This window comes from Nerophis ophidion, linkage group LG02 (genome assembly GCF_033978795.1).
Source record: "Nerophis ophidion isolate RoL-2023_Sa linkage group LG02, RoL_Noph_v1.0, whole genome shotgun sequence".
NCBI classification, from domain to species: domain Eukaryota; kingdom Metazoa; phylum Chordata; class Actinopteri; order Syngnathiformes; family Syngnathidae; genus Nerophis; species Nerophis ophidion.
In genome coordinates this window covers 43,257,404-43,268,667 of record NC_084612.1, presented here as the reverse complement: position 1 = coordinate 43,268,667, position 11,264 = coordinate 43,257,404, and positions in this window count along the sequence as shown.

Below are 11,264 nucleotides of genomic sequence, written 5' to 3'. Positions count from 1 at the left end.
CGGCACGGGAAATTGGACACACCTGTGGAGCATTAGGACTGCACGTTTAAAAAGTGAGACAGGAAGGGGAAGAAGGAGGTTGGAGCAGGGTCGACAGAGGAAAAACGGCAGACTTTGCCAGGAGGAGGGGGTACGGAAGGTTCTGAACGGAACGGGGAAGAATCTGCGGCTTGGCCGAGAGCGACCGGGTAGACGCACGCAGACTGGGAAGTAACCCCCGGACTACGCAGTAGACCCCGCAGGCTACCGGAACGAACCCCAAGACGTCCACCACAGGCAGGGGCAGAGGAAACTATGCCGCCCAAGTAAGTGCCGTACTGTTGTGGATCTGTGGGGACACTCAACTGCCTTTGGCTGTGGGCTTGCGGGCTCGTGCGTCGTACGCTGGCTGTGTGGTTCTGTGGACAGGGGGGGGATTTGGACCCGGAAACCTGCGGCGACCCCCGGAGCAACCAGGACGCGGAGCGGGACGGGTACGGCCACGTGGGTCCCGCGAGTCACCGGAGACTGGCGAGGAGAGTGGGCGTACCCAAGACGTTGACGTGGAACTACAGCAAATGCAGGGTTCCTTGCGTGTAAGTGTGACGTCAGCCCGGATAGCACCTCCGTGGTTTTAGTTGATTTTATCCTCGTGGCCTGCCTCCCTTTTATTTTGCTTGCAGGAGGACGCTGTGGAAGTGGGCGGAGCCGGTATACGTACCCAAACGCCTGTTGTGACTGTAACCTCGCCCCTTACATTATTCACATTTGGTATTTTAGTGTCAACAACGTGATTGGTGTTTTTAATTGTATTTTAATAAATTGTGAACCAGTTAATCATCTTTCCTTATTTTGGACACCTGCTCTCACTACATTGGGTTCTTAATATTTATATTGACAGTTTTTATTGGTTTTAAGCAACAAATTTAGTAGATTTTAATATTTTTACCACTCCGGATCATTACATGCACATAATGGCAGATATTTTTAATGTTTGTTTTTTTATTGAACAACAAAGATACATTTATAATGCACACAGGTGTACAAACTATTGTCATTAGTTGCAACGATTGGAGCTACATCTGCAGGTGTAGTGATGAGCTTCTCCTGTTTAAAGCGGATCAATCCAAAGGTGGGTGTTTGTTGCGACCGCCATTTTGAGGCTCGTTGATGTAAGCAGTCATTCAGTCTCGTCTTTGATGGGATAAACGGCGTACACATGTTTATGTGCCAAAGATACTTCAAGTTGTCTTGCTTTCGCTTCTGGACTTTGTTTTTTCCATGCAAGGTTCAGGACCAAAGCCAGGGCCGGCGCTCAGCAGTGGCCATGAGCATCAATCAATCAATCAATGTTTATTTATATAGCCCTAAATCACAAGTGTCTCAAAGGGCTGCACAAACCACAACGACATCCTCGGCAGTACTGGCAGGCTGCTCTTTATCCAGGACTCCTTCTCTGGACGACGGTTCCTGTGTGACACGGGCGCGCAAAGGAGCATCCTGCCAGCATCAAGGTTGGATATGCTGTCTGAGTCCCATTGCCCTACATGCACTTACGGTATCCGGTACGTGGAGCTGTGTTTTGGTGGACCGCGTTTCAGTCTGAACCTTGTGACTGCTAAAGTGATGGTGCCGCTCATCGGTGCAGATTTTCTATGTACTTTCAACATTCTTGTGAATGTAAAAAACAGGCGCTTGGTGGATGCGATTACGTTCTGCTCGTACAAGTGCAGTTTCAGCGGGACAGACTGTCAGGCTTTACAGCATGCTACCCACAGCGGACGTCTTTCTTCGCCTCCTTGCCGAGTTCCCCACCCTGGCGCAGCCCAAGTTCTCGTCAGCTACCGCTAAGCATGGTATGGAACACCACATTGCCACCACGGGCCCCCCTGTGCATGCACGAGCCCGGCGCCTGGACCCTGCAAAGCTGTCCTTCACTAGAGCTGAATTTGAGACCATGGAACGCCTCAGGATCATTTGCCACTCACACAGCCCGAGGGCATCGCCCCTCCACATGGTGGAGAAGCCTGGAGGTGGTTGGCGGCCATGCGTTGATTTTTCCGCCAACCTGGCTGGGAAAACTTTCTAAGGAAGATTGCATCAGGTACCGGTCCACCCCTCTGATATCCCAAAGACAGCAGTCATCACCCCTTTGGGACTGTTCAAATTTTTACGGATGCCTTTTGGCCTTAAGAGAGCCTCACAGAATTTTCAGCGGCTGAAGGACCGTTTCTGTTTGTCTACTGGGACGACATCCTGGTTTTGAGCACCTCTCAGGCCGAGCATGTGACCCACCTCAGGATCCTTTTTCAGCACCTTAGCCAACATGGGCTCATTGTTAACCCAGTTCAGGTTGTCTGTAATCAATTTCCTTCCCATTGCGTCATGAAGTGCGGGGCTGTTCCCCTTCAGTCGAAGGTTGCTGCCATCGCAAACTTCTCCCGCCCGCTCACGGTTAAGGCTCTTCAGGAGTTCCTTGGCATGGTACATTTTTACGATTGTTTCATCCCCTGAGCAGCTGACCTCATATGGCCGCTGTATGATGCTCTTAAAGGGGCTGCTCCCAAGCACAGGGTTGACCACTTCCCGAAGACAGCTGGCACTCCACTCGGCGACGGAAAGCTTCTGTGAGTATGGCTTCCTGCACTTTGTGCACTTTACTCATGGATAGGTTGGCTCTGCTAGAGAGCCGTGTCCGCCAGTTAGAGCACTGTAATTTCGTAACTTTAGATGTTGCGGACACATCTGCTAGCGTTAGCTGTAGCGAGCTAACTAGCCCAGCTTGTAGCAGCCCTAAGCGGCCTACAAGCTACGGTGTACCGGTTGAGACGCATAACAGATTCAGCCCTTTAGCTAGTCCTACACCCCAGTCTACCGGGCACCACACTTTAGTCATAGGGGACTCCATCACCCGAAACATAACGCTTAGCAAACCAGCCACAATTAAGTGTATTCCCGGGGGCAGAACACCTGACATTGAAGCTAATCTTAGGGAGCTAACTCGCAACAGGTCTAGTAAACACGTACGACAGGCTAACCGCACCACTAGTTATGCGGATATAGTAATACACGTTGGCTCCAATGACGTTAGGATGAGACAATCAGAGATTACAAAGAGAAACATAGCCAGGGCTTGTAATCTCGCTAGAAAGATGTCCAGGCATCGAGTAATTGTCTCTGGCCCCCTACCCGGGAGAGGCAATGATGAAAGATATAGCAGATTAGTCTCTCTTAACAAGTGGCTGGATAGCTTCTGTAGACAACAGGGATTTACGTTTATTGATAATTGGCCCTCTTTCTGGGGCAAACCTGGCTTGCTGAGGAGAGACGGCCTTCACCCTAACCAAGAAGGCGTTATCCTCTTGTCTCGGAACATAGATTTCGCATTGAACCACATTTGACAAACTAGAGCAAGCCCGGTCACAGGCAATTACAGAGCCTGCTAGCCTGGGTATGGAGTCAGTTAAGTTAGATCTAGCCAGCGCCAGGTTGGATAATCCCTGTACACATAGCAATTTTCTTAGAATAATACACAACTCACATAATGGTTTTTCTGCTATGACTATGACTACATCAGAGTTAGACACAGGGGCGGTTCTAGGCATGCTTATATAAGGGGGCAGTCAGAAATGTGAAGGGGGCATCATGTGTACACATCATGCTCTAGCACTTTTTTCCTGTGCTTATAGTAACAATGCTTTCTTCGTTGAAATGGGTCTTTAGCTGTGTCCAACCCCAACCTGGAGTAGTGGATTGCACTTTGTCAGGCCTCTACCTTCAGACCTGTCCAATTTGGGTGTCCCACCTGATGACTAAGCTCCTGCTGGTAAAGCTCTTACGGTCACTGAGGCACGCAAACCCCCTGACCACAATAAGGTGGCAATCCCTCAGAGGGGGAAACATTAACAGCGCTGCTATATTTCCGACAGGGAAACAGAAGCAGGCGTCTCTGCCACCACAGAATACTCTAGCCATGGTCGTGTGCGGTACCAGGCAGGATTAAATGATCTTAATGTTGTACCAAATGCACGCTTTGGGTAGCTACACAGTATTGGCTGAGATGGTGCGTTGCCATTTAAGTCACTGGGTAGCTGAGCATGCTGCTTTGGGGGAGCGCTTGTTGGGGGGACGGAGGGAGCTGGTGCAGGAGAAACAGTGCTTGCTGGTGCTAAAGGTGCAGTATTGCTAGCTGCAGTCCCTGATGTACTAGCAGTAGCATCATTGCTACTACTACATGCAGGAGCAGGACTAGACTTTTTAAATGCTCTGAAAAATGGATGCATTACAGTGCATTAACTTTCTCTTTGTGAGCTGCTGGAAGCTGGAGCAGAAAATAAGTACGTTTGAACAACAACAGAAAAAACCCGCTGTGATTACATGAAGAAAAACAACAGTACAGGACTACAGCCTGGGGCGGGGCTTTACGTAGGAGTCTGTCAGACACAGGTCACTTGTCTTCAGTTTGTCACATGCAGTGGACCTGGGCACTCATCTGGGTACAAAATTCATTCACTCCAATGTATGTGTGTTTCCCACTTGCTTGTAAATTGATGAAAACGGCTGTGTTTTTGTTTTTAGGTGTCTTGGTCATACCAAATGAAACTTATAATTTGTTTATTACAAAATGTAGATTGAAACATTAAAGGTTGACTATGTACAATTACAAGAAAAACAACAGAAAAAGAATTCCAGCAGTCGATTGCCAGACCGTTGCTAAGTAAAACGGGCCGTTGCTAGGGACTCCGCTCTGAACAGAGGACAGCAGAGGAGGAGTGTTATACCTTATGTTTCATTTTTACCGTCATTAACAGCATCATAAATGACTTGTAGCTTGTTACAGGGACAGTGGAGGCTCTCTGCCTTCCAAACCACTGCTGCTCAGAGCCTCCGCTGTCACTGCTCTCGTCAAGTTGTAAAAAAAAAAAAAAAAAAAAGGAACTCCGTAGCACCGAAAGTCCGCGATGATAAACGTGTTTATGACAGATAAGACTACACAAATACACCCATCCTAACAAGTGTATGATAAATGTAGACAACTTTTCCTTTTCTTTTACTTTCATACTGCAACAGTGATTGGATGCTTACTGAGGGCTGAGGGGGGTGTGTGTCTGCTGCGCAGCCTGTGGAATGACGAATACACGCACAGCGGAGGGAGGGATGAGAGGGAAGCCAACACTACTATATCGTGTGTGTCCCTTTTTTGGCGGATTTTTCCGCTAGTGCATATAATTTTGTCAACTTGTAATGTAGTAATTTTGTGAATTTATTGAAATTTGCTTTCTCAAATTTTGATTTGAGGGGGCAAGACATTTATTTAAGGGGGCTCTGACCCCTCTTGCCCCTGCGTAGAGCCGGCCATGATTAGACATGCGTTCTACTGAGGTGGCAAAATTATGATGCGTTCAGTTTATCGCAGCACCAAGTAGACAATCAGAAAATTCCTATCATATCAATTCCTAGATATGGTCGTAATTATTTTAAGTGCACTGTGCATAATAAACGCAACATTATTAATATTGCTACTACGGATAATTTTATCAACAACTCCTTAAAACAGCCCACTACCTATAATATGGGCTTTCTAAACATCAGATCTTTGTCTCCCAAAAGGTTAATAGTTAATGAGGTCATTAGAGACAACAACCTTAACGTCATCGGTCTTAGCGAAACCTGGCTTAAACCAGACGACTTTTTTGCAATAAATGAGTTATCTCCTCCTAACTATACGAATGCGCATATTGCCCGTCCCCTTAAAAGGGGGGGGGGTCGCACTAATATACAACGAAAACTTTAACTTTAGTCCTAATTTAAATAATAAATATAAATCGTTTGAGGTGCTTTCTATGAAGTCTGCCACACCGCTGCCTCTGTGCCTGGCTGTTATCTACCGCCCCCCAGGGCCCTATTCGGACTTTATTAGTGAATTCTCAGAGTTTGTTGCCAATAATATAATTATAATGAGGGACTTTAATATCCATATGAATACCCCATTGGACCCACCGTGCGTGGCGCTCCAGACTATAATTGATAGCTGTGGTCTTACACAAATAATAAATGAACCGACGCATCGCAGCGGTAATACGATAGACCTAGTGCTTGTCAGAGGTATCACCGTTTCCAAAGTTATGATACTCCCGTATACTAAAGTAATGTCTGATCATTACCTTATAAAATTCGAAGTTCAGGCTCATGTTCGGCAAGCTAATAATAATAATAACTGCTATAGCAGCCGCAACATTAATGCTGCCACAACGACGACTCTTGCTGACCTACTGCCCTCGGTAATGGCACCGTTCCCAAAGTATGTGGGCTCTATTGATAACCTCACTAACAACTTTAACAACACCCTGCGCGAAACCATTGATAGTATAGCACCGCTGAAGTTAAAAAAGGCTCCAAAAAGGCGTACGCCATGGTTTACTGAAGAAACTAGAGCTTAGAAATTATTACGTAGAAAGCTGGAACGCAAATGGCGCACGACTAAACTTGAGGTGCACCATCAAGCATGGAGTGATAGTTTAATAACTTATAAACGCATGCTTAACTTAGCTAAAACTAATTATTACTCAAATCTCATCCGCCTTAATAAAAACGATCCCAAATTTTTGTTTAGTATAGTAGCATCGCTAACCCAACAAGGGACTCCTTCCAGTAGCTCCACCCACTCAGCAGATGACTTGATGAAGTTCTTTAATAAGAAAATTGAACTTATTAGAAAGGAGATTAAAGACGATGCGCCTCAGCTACAACTGGGTTATATTAACACAGATACGACTGTATATACGGCGGATATTGCAAATATCCAAAATAGTTTCTCTCATTTTGATGAAATAACATTAGAAGAATTGTTACAACGTGTAAATGGAATAAAACAAACAACATGTTTACTTGACCCACTTCCTGGGAAACTCATCAAGGACCTTTTTGTATTATTAGGTCCATCAGTGCTAAATATTATAAACTTATCACTTTCCTCGGGCACTGTTCCCCTAGCATTCAAAAAAGCGGTTATTCATCCTCTCCTTAAAAGACCTAACCTCGATCCTGACCTCATGGTAAACTACTGACCGGTGTCCCACCTTCCCTTTATTTTGAAAATCCTCGAAAAAATTGTTGCTGAGCAGCTAAATGAACACTTAGCGTTTAACAATCTATGTGAAACCTTTCAATCCGGTTTCAGGGCAAATCACTCTACTGAGACAGCCCTCGCAAAAATGACTAATGATCTATTGCTAACGATGGATTCTGATGCGTCATCTATGATGCTGCTCCTCGATCTTAGCGCTGATTTCGATACCGTCGATCATAATATTTTATTAGAGCGTATGAAAACACGAATTGGTATGTCAGACTTAGCCCTGTCTTGGTTTATGTCTTATCTTACTGACAGGGTGCAGTGCGTCTCCCATAACAGTATGACCTCGGACTACGTTAAGGTAACGTGTGGAGTTCCCCAGGATGCAGTGCGTCTCCCATAACAATGTGACCTCGGACTATGTTAAGGTAACGTGTGGAGTTCCCCAGGGCTCGGTCCTTGGCCCTGTACTCTTCAGCATCTACATGCTGCCGCTGGGTGACGTCATACGCAAATACGGTATTAGCTTTCACTGTTATGCTGATGACACCCAACTCTACATGCCCCTAAAGCTGACCAACACGCTGGACTGTAGTCAGTTGGAAGCGTGTCGTAATGAAATTAAACAATGGATGTCCGCTAATTTTTTGCAACTTAACGCCAAAAAACCGGAAATGCTGATTATCGGTCCTGCTATACACCGACCTCTATTTAATACTACAACTTTAACATTTGACAACCAAATAATAAAACAAGGTGACTCGGTAAAAAATTATGTTCGACCCAACTCTCTCCTTTGAGTCACACATTAAAAGCGTTACTAAAACGGCCTTCTTTCATCTCCGTAATATCGCTAAAATTCGCTCCATTTTGTCCACTAAAGACGCCGAGATCATTATCCATGCGTTTGTTACGTCTCGTCTCGATTACTGTAACGTATTATTTTCGGGTCTCCCCATCTCTAGCATTAAAAGATTAGAGTTGGTACAAAATGCGGCTGCTAGACTTTTGACAAGAACAAGAAAGTTTGATCACATTACACCTATACTGGCTCACCTGCACTGGCTTCCTGTGCGCTTAAGATGTGACTTTAAGGTTTTACTACTTACGTATAAAATACTACACGGTCTAGCTCCTTCCTATCTTGCCGATTGTATTGTACCATATGTCCCGGCAAGAAATCTGCGTTCAAAAGACTCCGGCTTATTAGTGATTCCTAAAGCCCAAAAAAAGTCTGCGGGCTATAGAGCGTTTTACGTTCAGGCTCCAGTACTCTGGAATGCCCTCCCGGTAACAGTTTGAGATGCTACCTCAGTAGAAGCATTTAAGTCTCACCTTAAAACTCATTTGTATACTCTAGCCTTTAAATAGACCTCCTTTTTAGACCAGTTGATCTGCCGCTTCTTTTCTTTTTCTCCTATGTCCCCCCCTCCCTTGTGGAGGGGGTCCGGTCCGATGACCATGGATGAAGTACTGGCTGTCCAGAGTCGAGACCCAGGATGGACCGCTCGTCGGGACCCAGGATGGACCGCTCGCCTGTATCGGTTGGGGACATCTCTACGCTGCTGATCCGCCTCCGCTTGAGACGGTTTCCTGTGGACGGGACTCTCGCTGCTGTCTTGGATCCGCTTTGAACTGAACTCTCGCGGCTGTGTTGGAGCCACTATGGATTGAACTTTCACAGTATCATGTTAGAACCGCTCGACATCCATTGCTTTCGGTCCCCTAGAGGGGGGGGTTGCCCACTTCTGAGGTCCTCGCCAAGGTTTCTCATAGTCAGCATTGTCACTGGCGTCCCACTGGATTTGAATTCTCCTTGCCCACTGGGTGTGAGTTTTCCTTGCCCTTTTGTGGGTTCTTCCGAGGATGTTGTAGTCGTAATGGTTTGTACAGTCCTTTGAGACATTTGTGATTTAGGGCTATATAAATAAACATTGATTGATTGATTGATGGTTTGATGCACGGCACAGTGCTTTTGTGGGGGTCAAGTCTGCTCTAACTAACACTACCCTGCTGGCACACCCATTACCTGATACTCCTATTGCAATCACCATGGACGGTTCAGGCTATGCTGTAGGTGCAGTGCATGACCAGTGGCACTTGGCAACACCTTTGGCTTTCTTTGGCAGGAAGTTGCGCCCCTGCGAGCAGAAATATAGCACATTTGACTGTGAGCACCTAGGCCTCTATCTTGCCATACATAATTTCTGTTTGCTGCTTGAAGGACAGCCTTTCACAGCTTTTGTGGACCACAAAGCTCTCCCTTTCGCGATGGCCAAGACGGCCAAACTGTGGTCAGCTCGGCCACAGATGCACCTCTCCTACGTCTCCGAGTTTACAACGGACATCCAGCACCTTGCTGGCAAGAGCAATGTCATTGCTGATTGCCTCTACTGAGCCGTCATGGGCACTGTCCATGTGGGGCTCGATTTTGCAGAGTTGGCAGTTGACCAAGCAGACAACCTAGACATCCAAGTTCTGAAGGCTGCAGTCAAAGGGCTATGGTTGTCTGAGGTTCCATTTGAGGACACAGTGGTTACGCTCCTTTGTGACCTCGCTACGAGTTGGCCATGGACCCTTGTGCCGGCCATTTGGGGGAAGCGGGTGGTCAACTCGATCAACGGCTTGTCCCACCCTGGGAAGAAACCTTCCCAGCGGCTGGTAGCTGCAAAATTCGTCTGGCGTGGACTGAAAAAGGCGTTAGGGACTGGGCTGCCACATGCATTGTATGCCAGCACTCAAAAGTGCACACAGGCTCCACTGGCACCGTTTTAACCATGTCAATGTGGACCTGGTCGGGCCTCTCACATATTCACGCAGCTGCACATACCTCCATACGATGATCGACAGGATCACCCGCTAGCCGGAGGTAGTACCTCTGACGTCAGCCACCTCTGGCGCGCGCGATCATTTGGATGTGGTTTACCCATTTCGGTACCCCGTCAGACATATCCGACCGTGGCTCTCTGTTCACTTCTGAGCTCTGGGCTGCTGTGGCGGAGAGCTTGGGAGTGAAACTCCATCACACAACGGCATATCACGCACAGGCCAATGGTATGTGTGAGCGGTTTCACCGATCCATGAAGGTAGCACTCAGGGCATCCCTAAAAGACAGTGCTTGGGTAGACACACTCCCTTGGGTGATGCTGGGGTTTCGGACTGCCCCCAAGGCAAGTTTTCCTTAGCAGAATTGGTGCATGGCCAGCCTTTGCGAGAGCTAGGTAACTTTATTCCCAGCACGACGGCACCTTGGTCTGCCGGTGAGCAGCGAGCTGCTCTCCTAGATGCCGCCAAGGGTTTTTCCTCCATCCCCACTTACCAACACAGCCTTACGCTGTCTCATGTGAGCGCTTCTTTACAAAGAGCGGCATTTGTTTTTGTTCGCAACAACGCCCACCGTGGCCCCTCCTTACGATGGGCCATTTCGCGTCCTGGAGAGCGGAGACAAGCATTTCCTGCTGAATATCAGGGGTCGGACTGAAAGAATCACGGTGGACAGGCTTAAAGCGGCCCACTTGGATCTTAATCAGCCGGTTACCATGGCAGTACCCCCGTGCCGAAGTCGTCAGCCCGCTCTACCTGGGCCCCATGATAATGTTTTGCATCCTTTTACGCAGGCCCCCGGGACCTTCGACAGAGCAGATACCCTGCCGGTCCCCCCTGCAGACTCCCCGGCGTTAGTACCAGTTCGGTGCACCCGGTCTGGTCGGCCCGCCCGTCCCCTTGTCCATTGACTGTTTAGTTATTTTGTGATGGTGAATTCTGGGGAGACATGTGTAGTGGTTGATTTAAAGACATAATTCACCACACCTGTTGACTTGACTTTGTCGTCATTATTCACTGTCATTGTGCACATAACAATGTTGTTCTTGTTTAGCATTCATAGACAGCATGCAGTTAAGAGTGAGTAATTTGGCGCGGCTCCTTCAAGTGACTATCAGGAGATTTTTTCAAAGGTGGCGGTTTGTTGTGACCGCAATTTTGAGTTACTTTGATGTAAGCAGTCATTCAGTCTCTTCTTTGATGGAATAAACGGTGCACACGTTTCTGCATGTCAAAAGATACTTCAAGTTGTCTTGTTTTCACATTACAAGCACAACAGTACAATCATTTCACCCCGAAAAAAGGGTTTGGTTCAAGTAAAGCATGAAAAGTCCAAAAAGTAGAGGACATTGATGCCCATGTTGTGTATGTGTAGTTCAATAAAAGA